Source organism: Carcharodon carcharias, chromosome 3 (assembly GCF_017639515.1).
Source record: "Carcharodon carcharias isolate sCarCar2 chromosome 3, sCarCar2.pri, whole genome shotgun sequence".
Classification (NCBI taxonomy): Eukaryota; Metazoa; Chordata; class Chondrichthyes; order Lamniformes; family Lamnidae; genus Carcharodon; species Carcharodon carcharias.
In genome coordinates this window covers 10,085,493-10,099,667 of record NC_054469.1, presented here as the reverse complement: position 1 = coordinate 10,099,667, position 14,175 = coordinate 10,085,493, and the positions used below count along the sequence as shown (strand labels likewise).

At 46.5% G+C, this 14,175-nt stretch overlaps 1 protein-coding gene across 2 annotated transcripts in view; it reads right to left on the bottom strand.

Annotated features, from left to right (window-relative positions):
• Positions 1-4,701, bottom strand: part of fbxl6 (F-box and leucine-rich repeat protein 6) — a 45,991-nt gene extending 41,290 nt beyond the window's left edge. Inside the window, exon 1 of one of the 2 annotated variants that reach the window (XM_041184811.1) lies at positions 4,593-4,701. The gene's annotated coding sequence lies outside the window, so the exon portion shown is untranslated. The remainder of the gene's footprint in view (positions 1-4,592) is intronic. The other variant, XM_041184810.1, reaches the window with a different exon arrangement.
• Between the last annotated feature and the right edge of the window lie 9,474 nt (positions 4,702-14,175).

Here is a 14,175-nt window from a genome sequence, read left to right as displayed (position 1 = left end):
AATTTAGCAACTGTATATTTGGTCCCTTCATCCAAATCATTTATATAAATTGTAAATAGTTGAGGCCCCAGCAGGGATCCGTGGCACACCACTCATCACATCTTGCAGCAAAGACAACCCATTTATCCTTACAATCTGCTTCCTGTTAGCTAAACAATCCACTATCCATGCTAATATGTTACCCATCTTATTCTGTGTAGTAACCTTTGATGTGGCACCTTGTTAATTCCTTCAAGTGCAGCACATCCTTTATCCACACTGCTTGTTACTGCTTCAAAGAACTCCAATAAATTAGTTAAACATGATTTCACCAAACCATGTCGACTCTGCCTGACTGCTTGAGATTTTCAAAGTGCCCTGCTATAACCTCCTTAATAATAGATTCTAGCAATTTCCCCACAACAGATGTTAAGCTAACTGGCCTGCAGTTTCCTGCTTTCTGTCTCCTTCCTCTCTTGAATAGAGGAATCACACTGGCTATTTTCCAATCTGATGGGACCTTTCCAGAATCTAGAGAATTTTGGGAAATTAAAACCAATACATCTAGTATTTCAGCAACCACTTCTTTTAAACCCTAGGACAGAGTCCATCAGGACCTGGGGGCTTGTTAACTTTTAGTTCTAGTAATTTTCTCAGTACTCTTTCCCTGGTGATTGTAATTGTTTTAAGTTCCTCCTTCCCTTTCATCTCCTGATTCACAATTATTTTTGGGATGTTATCTATATCCTCCACAATAAAGACAGATATAAAATATCTGTTCAATTTATCTGTCTTTTCCTTATTTTTTTATTATTAAATTCCTCATTCTCACTCTAGAGGACCAACACTCATTTTACTTACTCTCTTTTTTTTAAATGCCTGTAGAAACTTTTACTATCTGTTTTTTTTTTAACATTTCTAGCTAGCTTTCTCTCACTTTAAATTTCTCCTTTATTATTATCGTTTAGTCATTCTTTGCTATTCTTTATATTCTGTCCAATCTTCTGTCCTGCGACTCATCTTTGCAGAATTATACGCTTTTCCTTTCAATTCGATCTTTAGCTAGCCATGGATGATGTGTCCATTTCCTAGAGTCTTTCTTTCTTATTGAAATGTATTCTGCATATTCTAAAATATCTCTTAAATGTCTGCCACGGCATTTCTATTTACCTATCACTTAACCTAATTTCCCAGCTCACTTTGGCCAGCTCTGTCTTCATGCCTCATAACTTCCCTTATTTACCTTTAAAACACTTGTCTTAGATCCACTCCTCTCTCTCTCCCTCAAACTGAATCTGAAATTCTATCATATAATCCCTGTCTCATTGCACATTACCAGATCTGGAATAGCTTGCTCTCTGGTTGGTGCTAAAAATGTGCTGCGCTAAGAAATGGTTCTGAAAACACTGAACTCAACTGTAACCTTTATATAATTCTAAAATCCTGGGGTCTGCCACTGGGAACAATCTTTCCAACACTTATTGACCATTACTCTTTGCTTCCTGCCACTGATCAATTTTGGACCCAACTTGCCACTTTCCCTTGGGTGCCATAGATTTTACTTTACCAACCAATCTGCTCCGTGGGACCTTGTCAAAAGCCGTGCTAAAATCCGTGTGCACTACATCAAATGCACTATCCTCACGGACCCTCGGTATCCCCTAAAAAAAAATTCAATTAAGTTAGCCACACATGACCTGTCCTCAATAAATCCATGCTGACTGTCTTTGATATCATTCCCGAGACCCGGGAGAAGCTCGCCAGGATCACTGCACCAGTCACAATGAAGTGGTGCGGCCTCCTTGAAAAGCAAACACATATCAGAGGAGAAAGAAAACGCAAGGAGAGGAAAAAAATCACGAGCCAGCAGCTGACCCAAGACTCAATCGTCTGTGGTATCCTGCCCTATTTGCAGAAGAACCTTCCAGGCAACTTAGTGGTCACCTATGTGCCCACCATAACCTCACCAAACACCCCAGCTGAGGAATATGGTCATCTTCACCTCCAAGAGCGAAGAACAATCCATACCTTTCTAAATGATAACTTGTACTGACCCTCAAAATTTTTTGCAATATTTTGCCCACCACTGAGGTAAGGCTGACTGGCCTGTAATTAAGTGAATCTCGTCCTCCCTTTTTAAACACACAATTATAATATGCCATCCTTACTCGTCCTAGTCTATGTGTGACTACACACCAGAGAAATGTGGTTAATTCTTTTAACTGCCCTCTGAAATGGGCTAGCAAGCCACTCAGTTAAGAGACAGTCAATTGATGGTGGCCCTGGCAGTGGCACCACATCGTGCGCATAAAATGGATGAGTCTATAATGCTGCTTCATTCAGCAACCATAACCCACTTGCCATGTTGAGATAAGTTCATAAGCCCATTCAGATCAGGGAAGAAATCAAAGTTGCCAATTATGGTTCAACATATTCCACGAGTTTTCATCATTCACATGACCATGTCTCCAACTGCATATTATTATATAAAACTATTAAACAGCCTGCTCTCTTCAATATTTTTATAACAAAAGTATTCAAGTAAAATAGAAAAAAACAATTGTTATTAATGGCCCTGATTTAACCAGGGTTGCTCACAGCAGTATCCAGGAGATCAATCTTTAGTTCCTGGAGATTCCAGGCCACTCCCAGAGGGTTGACAACCCTAGTGATAGCATGTTAAAGCAGGTGGGTGGGTTTTTAAGAAAGTCTCCGAAGAAGCACTAGGAACGATAGTATAGCAATTATGTTACTGGACTAGTACAACTTGGACTAATGACTCAAAGACTAAACTTCAAAACCCACCATGCCAGCTAAGGAATGTAAGTTAAATTAATTTGGAATAAAAGGCTATTATCAGTGATGGTGACATGACAACCAAACTGTTGTTAAAAAAAGCTATCACTAATAGTCAAGGAAGAAAATCTCACATTCTTTGCCAGTCTGGCCTACATGTGACTCCAGATCCACAGCAACCTGGTTGGCACTTCACTGCCCTCTAAAATGGCCTAACAAGACACTGAAAGGCAGATTAGGGACAATCTAGCCTTGCTAGTAACATGACATCTAATAAATAAAAGGAAAATGGTTGTTCATTTTAGAACCCCTTCTCCTCCCAACCCCCGCCATCCAGAACGACTTAACTACATTCATACTGCTAGGAATCTAGTGACCAATAACTCACGTCCTGACTCCCCAAAGCCTGTCTACCATCTATAAGGTACAAGTCAGGAATGTGATGGAACATTCCCCACTTGCCTGGATGAGTGCAGCTCCCACAACACTCAAGAAGCTAGGCACCATCCAGGACAAATCAGCCCGCTTGATTGGCACCACATCCACAAACATTAACTCCCTCCACCACCAACGCACAGTAGCAGCAGTATATACCATCTACAAGATGCACTACAGGAATTTACCAAGGCTCCTTAGACAGCACTTTCCAAACCCACAACCATTACCACCTGAAAGGACAAGGGCAACAGATAGATTTGAACACCACCACCTGGAGATTCCCCTCCAAGTCACTCATCACCCTGACTTGGAGAAATGCTGGTCCAGCCAGTGAAGTCCACATCCCGTGAATTAATATTTTAAAAAACTAGCAACATCCACATTCCTGCATAGCAGCAGGGAACAACAAAATGGGGATCGCCTCCCAGACACCAATGGACAGAGGCAGGGCAGGAACCATGGCATCCAACCAGAGCCAGTAGCCCTGGCATTTTACCAGGCACACAGGGTGGAGTAACCACAGCATCCAAATGGGCACCGGGGGGAGCAGTAACCACAGCATCCAAATGGGCACCAGGGGGGGAGCAGTAACCACAGCATCCAAATGGGCACGGGGGGGGAGCAGTAACCACAGCATCCAAATGGGCACCGGGGGGGAGCAGTAACCACAGCATCCAAATGGGCACCGGGGGGGGAGCAGTAACCACAGCATCCAAATGGGCACCGGGGGAGGGGGGAGCAGTAACCACAGCATCCAAATGGGCACCGGGGGGGGAGCAGTAACCACAGCATCCAAATGGGCACCGGGGGGGAGCAGTAACCACAGCATCCAAATGGGCACCGGGGGGGAGCAGTAACCACAGCATCCAAATGGGCACCGGGGGGGGAGCAGTAACCACAGCATCCAAATGGGCACCGGGGGGGGGAGCAGTAACCACAGCATCCAAATGGGCACCGGGGGGGGGAGCAGTAACCACAGCATCCAAATGGGCACCGGGGGGGGGGAGCAGTAACCACAGCATCCAAATGGGCACCGGGGGGGGAGCAGTAACCACAGCATCCAAATGGGCACCGGGGGGGGGAGCAGTAACCACAGCATCCAAATGGGCACCGGGAGGGAGCAGTAACCACAGCATCCAAATGGGCACCGGGAGGGAGCAGTAACCACAGCATCCAAATGGGCACCAGGGGGCAGTAACCATGGCATCCAAGCATGGGGGCGGTAACAAGGCCTAATTACAGGGCCCTGTCTCTATTTTAACTCCATCTGCACCGCTCCTGCTCGCCTACTTAACTCCTATCCCTCACTCCGCTGCCGCCATCTTATTCCCACTCACACGAACTTAATCACTGGCAAAAAAATTAAAAAAAAAAAATACCTAGGGAAAACTCAGCAGCTCTGGCAACATCGGCGGAGAAGAGCAAAGTCGCGGCTTCGAGTCCTCATGAGCCTTGTTTTTATCTTGATCACTGGCGCCAAGACCCGCCCTCGGCTCACGCCAATTGGCTATTTTGCCGCTCACGCTTTAGACAGGGAAATGGCGGTACTCACCATCTATTGGTCCAGGGCTCCTGTCAATCACAATACGCCAGCGGCTGCTCGCGATCAAAGCTGGGTCGACGCCTGCGTCGCTCTTCGTCCCGTAATCTTAAAGGCAACGTTTTAAAAGGGGAGGGGACAACGACCAAGGCCACTGATTTTTTAACTGGCAGAAATTTCATTTTTAAGAACTTTTAAAAAATATGTTATTTTTATTTTGCGTTAAATGCGTGGCACAAAGCAAAATGCTGACGTTTATTTTTGTACAGCAGCTGCTCATTTGCATAGCCAGGTGCTGCTGGAAGAGTTTTTAAAGCCTCAACTGATGCATTTGACTTCATTATTTAATTTATTATTTTGTTTTGACTTTTTGACACCTCAAGCTCTAAAATTCCTTCCCAATGTGGGCCTTCAGCCACTCTGAAATTGTAATAGTAGCAGATGATTTGTAAGCAATTAATGAGATAGGTGGACTGCTGATAGTCTACATAAAATCTCAGAGTCATGGGGGTCTACACCACAGAAAAAGGCCCTTCGGCCCATCGAGCCTGCGCCAGTCAAACAAGTACTTAACTATTCTAATCCCATTTTCCAGCACTAGGCCCATAGCCTTGTATGCCATGGCATCGCAAATGTACATCCAAATACTTCTTAAATGTTATGAGGGTTTCTGCCTCTACCACCCTTTCATGCAGTGAGTTCCAGATTCCCACCACCCTCTGGGTGAAAATATTCTTCCTCACATCCCCTCCAAACCTTAAATCTATGCCCCCTGGTTATTGATCCCTCCACCAAGGGGAAAAGCTCCTTCTTGTCTACCCTATCTATAGCACAGAAAGTGGCTATTCGGCCCAACTGGTCTATGCTGGTAGAAAGACTGTATGAGAAGGACAGACCATCTGTGGCTAACTAAGGAAGTTAATGGCAGTATCAAATTGAAAGGAAAGGCATACAATGCTGCAAAGATTAGTGGTAGGTTGGAACATTGGGAATTTTTTAGAAACCAGCAAAGGATGGCAAAAACAATAAAGAGGGATAAATTAGAGTATGAGAGGAAACTAGTAAGAAATATAAAAACAGACTGTAAGAGCTTCGACATATATAAAAAGGAAAAGAGTAGCTGAAGTAAGTGTTGGTCTCTTAGAGGATGAGACTGGGGTATTAATATTGGAAAACAAGGAAAAGGAAGAGACTAAACAAATATTTTGTATCTGTCTTCACAGTAGAAGTCACAAAAAGTATCCCAAGAAAAATAGAAAATCAAGGGGTAAAAGAGAGGATAAAATTTAAAACAATCACTGGACAAAAAGTACTAGGAAAACTAACGAGAGTAAAGGCTGACAAGTCCCCTGGGCCTAATGGACTGAATCCTGGGGTCTGAATTGAAGTGGCTGCAGGGGTAGTGGATGCATTGGTTGTAATCTTCCAAAATTCCCTAGATTCTGGAAGGATCTAAGCAAACTGGAAAATCACAAATATAACACTTCTGTTGAAGAAAAGAGGGGGACTGAAAACAGGAAACTGTTGGCCAGTTAGCCTAACACCTGTTATTGGGAAAATGTTAGAATCAATTATTGAATCTGCTGCATCAAGGCATTTAGAAACTTGTAATACAATCAGGCAGAGTCAACATGGCTTTGTGAAAGGGGAATCATGTTTGACAAATTTATTAGAATTCTTTGAAGATGTAACAAGCAAATGGGATAAAGGGGAACCAGTAGATGTAGTGCATTTGGATTTCATTCAATAAGTTACTAAGTAAAAGGTTTCTACACAAGATAAGAGCTCATGATGTTAGGGATAATACAATAGCATGCACAGATTATTGGCTAACAAATAGGAAACAGAGAGATGAGAAAAATGGATCATTTTCAGGTTGGCAAACTACAACTAGTAGAATGCCACAGAGATCAGTGCTGGGGCCTCAACTATTTACAATCTATATGAATGACTTGGATGTAACCAAATTTGCTGATGATACAAAGATAGGTAGGAAAGTAGATTGTGAGGAGGACACAAGGGGGGTAAAGGGCGGGAAGAAGGATGTTTTACCCGCTGGCCTCGATGGTGGGTTTTCATGCCGTATTGTCCCATTCCTGCCTCAGAAATATCAAAGCAGACTGTAAAAGCATCTACATGTATATAAAAAGGAAAAGAGTAGCTGAGGGAAGCTGAAAGCAAAATACTGCAGATTCTGGAAATCTGAAACAAGCAATGAGCACTCCTCATACAGCAGCTATTAGGGCCTCCCAAGCGCGCCTGCCTCGTCTGGTCAGTGCAATGCCAGCATCCTTGCCTTCGACGACCTCATCCTCATCACCCCCTTCGATGTCCTCCTCATTGGAGGATACGTGCAGCTCCTCCATCTCTTCCTCAGCCAGGTCCTCCCCCCACCGTTGCAGCCAGTTTGTGGAGCGCATAGCAGGCAACAATGATGTGCGGCCCTCTCTGGGGACTGTATTGCAGTGCTCCACCAGACTGTTCGAGGCACCGGGACCTGGTTTTTTTAAATGCCTATCATTTGCTCCACCAAAGTCTGGGCCGTGGCATGAGCCTCGTTATACCGTCACCCTGCTGCAGTCTGAGGCCACCGCATGGGCATCATCATGCACATCCTCACGGGGTGGCCCTTGTCCCCAAGGAGCCAATCCTGCAGCCTCTGTGGACCCTGGAAGATGTCAGGGATTTGAGACCTGCCAAAGATGTAGGAGGGTTCACTGGGAATCATGCGCAGACCTGTAGGATGCATTTGTGGTGCTTGTAAACCAGTTGAACATTCAGTGAGTAGAAGCCCTTGTGGTTGACATAGTTGACTGTTTGTTGCCAGAGATCTAAGTGCCACGTGGGTGCAGTCGATGGCCCTCTGCACCTGTGGAAAACTTGACATCTGGGCAAATCCCAGCTCTCTTGTTTCCTGGCTTTCCTGATCCGAGGCAAAATACACAAAGTTCTGCGCCTTTGCGAAGATGGTGTCCGTGATCTCCTGGATACATGTGAGCGTGGAGGCTTGTGAGATCCTGCACAGGTCACCTGTGGAGCCCTGGAAGGAGCCACTGGCATAAAAATTGAGCACCGCTGTCACTTTCACAGCCACTTGCAGTGGATGCCCTCCATGTCCCCCGTGGCACCAAATCCTTCAGCAGGTGGCACATGTGACCAACCAGTTCCCTTGACATGTGCAGTCTTCGGCGACATTGGTTCTCGGTCATGTGCAGGAATGACAGGCACCATCAATAAACCCAGGGTCTAGCAAGGCATCAACAAGCAATGGTTCACTGTGGATCTTCAGCTGCATCCACAAACAGGCCCTGCCACAGAATCACAGGATCACAGAATCACACAGTGCAGAAGGGGCCCTTCGGCCCATCGAGTCTGCACCGACAGGTGAGAAACACCTGACCTACCTACCTAATCCCATTTACCAGCACTTGGCCCATAGCCTTGAACGTTATGACGTGCCAGATACTTTTTAAAGGATGTGAGGCAACCCGCCTCCACCACCCTCCCAGGGAGCGCATTCCAGACCGTCACCACCCTCTGGGTTAAAAAGTTTTTCCTCATATCCACCCTAAACCTCGTGTCCCTCATCTTGAACTTGTGTCCCCTCGTGATCGACCCTTCAACTAAGGGGAACAGCTATTCCCTATCCACCCTATCCATGCCCCTCATAATCTTGTACACCTTGATCAGGTCGCCCCTCAGTCTTCTCTGCTCCAACGAAAACAACCCAAGTCTATCCAACCTCTCTTCATAACTTAAATGTTTCATCCCAGGCAACATCCTGGTGAATCTCCTCTGCACCCCCTCCAGTGCAATCACATCCTTCCTATAATGTGGCGACCAGAACTGCACACAGTATTCCAGCTGTGACCTCACCAAGGTTCTATACAACTCCAACATGACCTCCCTCCTTTTGTAATCTATGCCTCGACTGATAAAGGCAAGTGTCCCATATGCCTTTTTCACCGCCCCACTAACATGCCCCTCCGCCTTCAGAGATCTATGGGCACACACGCCAAGGTACCTTTGTTCCTCAGAACTTCCTAGTGTCATGCCCTTCATTGAAGACACCAAAATAACTCCTCTATCTCTTTTCTGAACAGCATCTTTTACAGCCGCTTCAGAGGGAAGACCGGCTCTCAATTTAACGCCTCATGTAAAAGACAGCACTTCTGAGAGTGCAGTTCTAGAGTGCCAGAATTCATTGTGCCCATGGGCAGAATTTTTCCCTCGTCAGGCAGACACGCGTCCGACCCGAACGAGAGTAAAATTGTGCGCGGTGTCATCGGGCGAGTGTCCCAACGTCATCGTGCGCTCTCACGATATTTCACTCAGCGGGCGCGTGCGAGAGAGGCGGCAGTGCGCTCGCCAACAATTAAGAGGCCTATTACGGCCCTTAATCAATAAATTAAGCGGAATGTTTCGCTGCCTGTCCAAGCGTTCGGTTGGCGGGCGGGTGAATAGGCCAAGCGGCCTTTGCATTTTTCGCAAAACCTCATCCACGGGCTTTTAAAACTCATTATTAACACGTCCCTGCTCATATAACAGAGTCACATGCGTCCCTTATTTTTCCATTCTTTATTTTTAACGTGAAAAATCTTCAGCTCCCTGGGGCAGCTGTGCGCTGTCAGGGAGCTTTCTGCGCGTGCGCCTGAGCACATGTGCCGACTTCCATGCTCTCCCTCCTCCCCCTCCCCACTCAGGCAGCACTGAGCGTTTCAGTGTGAAACCACGCTCGGGGCCCCCCGATCGTGGGAGGCAGACCATTGCGCGGCCACTCCTGGGACCACCTGCCGCGCCTGCCCGGCGAGGGGAGAATCCTCCTCCATGTTTCTGGACTGGGATCTGAGCCAACAACCATCCTAACTCAGAGAAAAGGGTGCGACCCACTGAACTGATCAAAATCCAGCCCAATTTGTGACGCCATTACATTCCCACTTACAGTGTATGATACATTATGTAATCACCTATCACCACTAACTGTTGGAGGACCTATTAGAAAAAAAAATACCTGATTTCCCGACCTCTGAATTCCTTTCTTGAGGTCCATGTTTGAATACCTGTGCCACTGGATGGGTGAATTATCTCATTTTTATAGTATACAGTCAACTGCTGCTGCCTCTAGCAACACAGCCGTTGTACATGGATCTGTGTATTCTAGGGTGTATTAACAATCTTTCTCACACCTGCTTATGTGTGTGCCCAAGACAACATGCTCTGCACCTGCACTGACATTGAAACAAACCACATTGCTTAGTCTTTGCCTAACCTCCCCGTAAACACCCATTCCAACTATGCCACTTGGACAACATTCACCTCCACGGCCTCAATTATATGAGCGACAGGCTACAGCACACTTTGATGTACATCATATCAGGAATACGACATATGAACTGATGGGCAGGAAAAGGCAAGCTAGTCCAGCAAGGCTGTTCACACCGTGGTGACCTGACCAGCCTGACTAGACACATTTTCCCTTCACCTTCCCCACTGTCACCTCCTACATCATCTCTTAGAAACATTCCATGTCACCTGGTGAACTATTTGGAAGTGCAGTGACTGGTATTGTGTAAGGAAAAGTGGGCACTATTTTGTGAGAGATCCTATTTAACTTGAGATGAACGTGTGGTTTTTGCCCCCGGATAGGCTTGACTATCACAAGTACCTCCACCACCCTTACTCTTCTCTGCACCCCTGAGCTCTCCTAGTACTCCAGAATCATCCAAGGAGCAAAGCCAACTCTGAATTTCTTCTCTCTACTCTAAACTGGACCCACTGACATCTTCAGCCTATTACCTTCATCCCATATGAACAGGTTCAAAGACAGATTAGAAAGGGCCATCAGGGCCTTCCATGGCCACCATATCCATTCAATAACACCTCATCCACTATCCTTTCCAATCATTCATTAGGATGACACACTCCGGTGGGGTGAAGGCAAAAATATTCTGACCAGTTTCAGAAAAAGTCCTGGGAAATTCCTCCCCGACTCGCTGAGATAATTAAGTCCATGATGTGTCGATAGGAAACATTATCCCGTTCCCTCTACTACACCATGTTCTAATTTCCTGAAGAATGTATCAGGACATAAGGGCCAAGCAGTTATCATCTTCACCCATTGGGATCGTTCCAAAGGTCGGACACTTCCTGACCTACTTTGAACCCTGGGGTGCAGTAGTGTCGTGGTTATTTCACTGGGCCAGTAATCTAGTGAATGTGAATTCAAATCCTAACACAGCAATTTAAGAATGTGAATTCAGTTTTTAAAAATCTAGAAATAAAAAGCTGGTATCCGTAAAAGTGACCACAAAGGATTGTTATAGAAACTCAACTCATTCACTAATGTCCTTCGGGGAAGGCAACCTGGCATTCTTATCCAGCCAGGCTGATACAAGTGATTGGCTTATAACTATCTAAATCACCTAGAACTGCCAGTCCAACAGTGCAATACTCCCTACAGCCCCTCCTACAGTACAGCACTCCCTCAGTACTGCCCCTCCAACAGTGCAGCACTCCTTCAGTACTGCACCTCCAACAGTGCATCACTCCTTCAGTACTGCCCCTCCAACAGTGTAGCACTCCCTCAGTAACAATCCTGACAGTGCAGCGTTCCCTCAGTACTGCCCATCTAGCAGTGCAGCGACCCCTCAGTACCGCCCCTCTGACTGTTCAGCACTCCATCAGCACTGACCCTCAGACAGTGCAGCATTCCCTCAGTACTGTCCCATCAACAGTGTAGAACTTCCTCAGTAATGATCCTGACAGTGGAAAGCTTCCTCAGTACTGCCTGTCTAATAGTGTAGCATTTCTGTAGTACTGCCCCTCTGAAAAAGCAGCACTCCCTCAATACTGACCCTCTGACAGTGCAGTTCTTCCTCAATACTTCCCCTCCAACTGTGCAGCGGCCCCTCAGTACTGTCCCTCTGACAAAGTAGGGCTTGCTCAGTACTGGCCCTCCAACAATGCAGCACACCCTCAGTACTGCCCCTCCAACAATGCAGCACTCCCTCAGAATTGCCCCTCCCACAGTGCAGCATTCCCTCAGTACTGCCCCTTCAACAGTGCATTGATCCCTCAGTTCTGCCTGCCTGACAGTGCAGCGCTTTTTCAGTACTGCCCCTCTGATAATGCAGCACTCCCTCAGTTCTGTCTCTCTGACATTGTGGAGCTTCCTCAGGACTGACCTTCTGACAGTGCAGCATTCCCTCAGTACTAACCCTCTAACAGTGCAGTGCTTCCTCAGTACTTTCCCTCCAACAGTGCAGCACTCCCTCAGTACTGCCCCTCTGACAATGCAGCACTCCCTCAGTACTGTCTCTCTGGCAGTGTGGAGCTTCCTCAGTACTGGCCTTCAGACAGTGCAGCATTCCCTCAGTACTAACCCTCTGACAGTGCAGTGCTTCCTCAGTACTTTCCCTCCAACAATGCAGCACTCCCTCAGTACTGCCCCTCTGACAGTACAGCACTCCCTCAGCACTGCCCCTCCGACAGTACAGCACTCCCTCAGTACTGCCTGCCTGACAGTGTAGCACTCACTCAGTGCTGCCGCTCTGACAATGCACCGCTCCCTCAGTGCTGCCCCTCCAACAGTGTAGCACTCCCTCAGAATTGCCCCTCCGACAGTGTGATGCTCCCTCAGTACTGACCCTCTGACAGTGCAGCACTTCCTCAGTATTGACCCTCTGACAATCAGCACTCCCTCAGCACTGACCCTCTGACAGTGCAGTGCATCCTCAGTACTTTCCCTCAACTGTGCAGCACCCCTCATTACTGTCCCCCTGACAGAGTAGGGCTCGCTCAATACGACTCTCCAACAGTGCAACACTCCCTCAGTACTCAGTTGAGGGAGGGGCAGGAATGGCAGCTCAACATTCTGGGATGTAGAATCTTCAGGCGAGACAGGGGAGAGGGTAAAAGAGGAGGAGGCACTGCATTATTAGTTAAGGAGTCGATTACTGCAGTAAGTAGAGATGATATCTTGGAGGGGCATTGAATGAAGCTTTGTGGGTAGAGCTTAGGAATTAAAAAGGGGCAACCACATTGTTAGGTGTTTATTATAGACCCCCAGATAGTCAACGGGAAATTGAAGGGCAAATATGTGCACAATTTGTGGAGGTGTGTAAAAACAATAACAATAGGGTAATTATATTAGGTGATTTCAACTTTCCCAACACAAATTGGGATGGACATAGTGTTAAGGGCTTGGATGGAGTGGATTTCTTGAAATGTGTACAGGACAACTTTTTAGGTCAATATGTAGACGATCCAACAAGGGACCAGTGCATTGCTGGACCTAATTCTGGGGAATAAAGCCACTCATGTGGCTGAGGTGGTGGGGGAGCATTTTAGTGATAGCAACCACAATTTAAGTTTGTTATGGACAAAGAAATAGACAAGTTGCAAAAAGATGTTTTGGATTGGGGGAGAGTGGATTTTAGTAAAATAAGGCAGGATCTGGCCAAGGTAGATTGGGAACAGTTACTATTGGGGAAATCTACAGAGGAACAGTGGGGGGTGTTTAAAAAGGAAATGGGGAGGGTACAGGCTCAACGTGTTCCCTCTAGGGTGATAGGAAGGAGTAACAAGCCCAGAGAACCATGGATGACCAGAGATATTTAGGTTACAATGAGAAGGAAAAGAGAGGCTTTTAGCAGGTACAAGGGAAGCAAATCAGCGGAGGCATTAGTGGAGTACAGACAGTGCAGGGTGGTGCTAAAGAAAGCAATTACGAGAACAAAGAGGGAATATGAGAAAGCTCTGGCTGGTAAAAATAGGGAAAATCCCAAGATATTCTAGAAGTATATCAATGGGAAGAGGATAACCAGGGAAAGAGTAGGGCCCATAAGGGACCAAGGGGGCAATCTATGGGTGGAGCCAGAGGACATCGCTAGAGTGTTGAATGGATACTTCACATCCGTCTTCACCCAAGAGAATGAGGATGAAGGTATCGAACTCAGGGAGAGAGACTATGAGGTTCTTGAGCAAATTGAAATAGGGAGTGACAAGGTATTGGAGGTGTTGGCAGGCTTAAAAGTGGACAAATCTCCAGCTCCGGATGATTTGTGTCCCAGACTGCTGAGGGAGGCAAGGGAGAAGATCGCAGGGGCTCTGACCCAAATTTTTAATTCCTCTCTGGCCACGGGGGAGATGCCAGAGAACTGGAGAACAGCTAATGTGGTTCCGCTATTTCAGAAGGGTTGTAGAGATAAGCCCGGGAACTACAGGCCAGCAGATCTCACGTCAGTGGTAGGGAAACTATTGGAGAAAGTTCTGAAGGAGATAATCTATCTCCACTTGGAGAGGCAAAGTTTGATCAGGGATAGTCAGCATGGTTTTTTCAGGGGGAGGTCATGCCTAACAAGTCTGATTGAATTTTTTGAGGAGGTGACCAGGTGTGTAGATGAGGGTAGTGCAGTTGATGT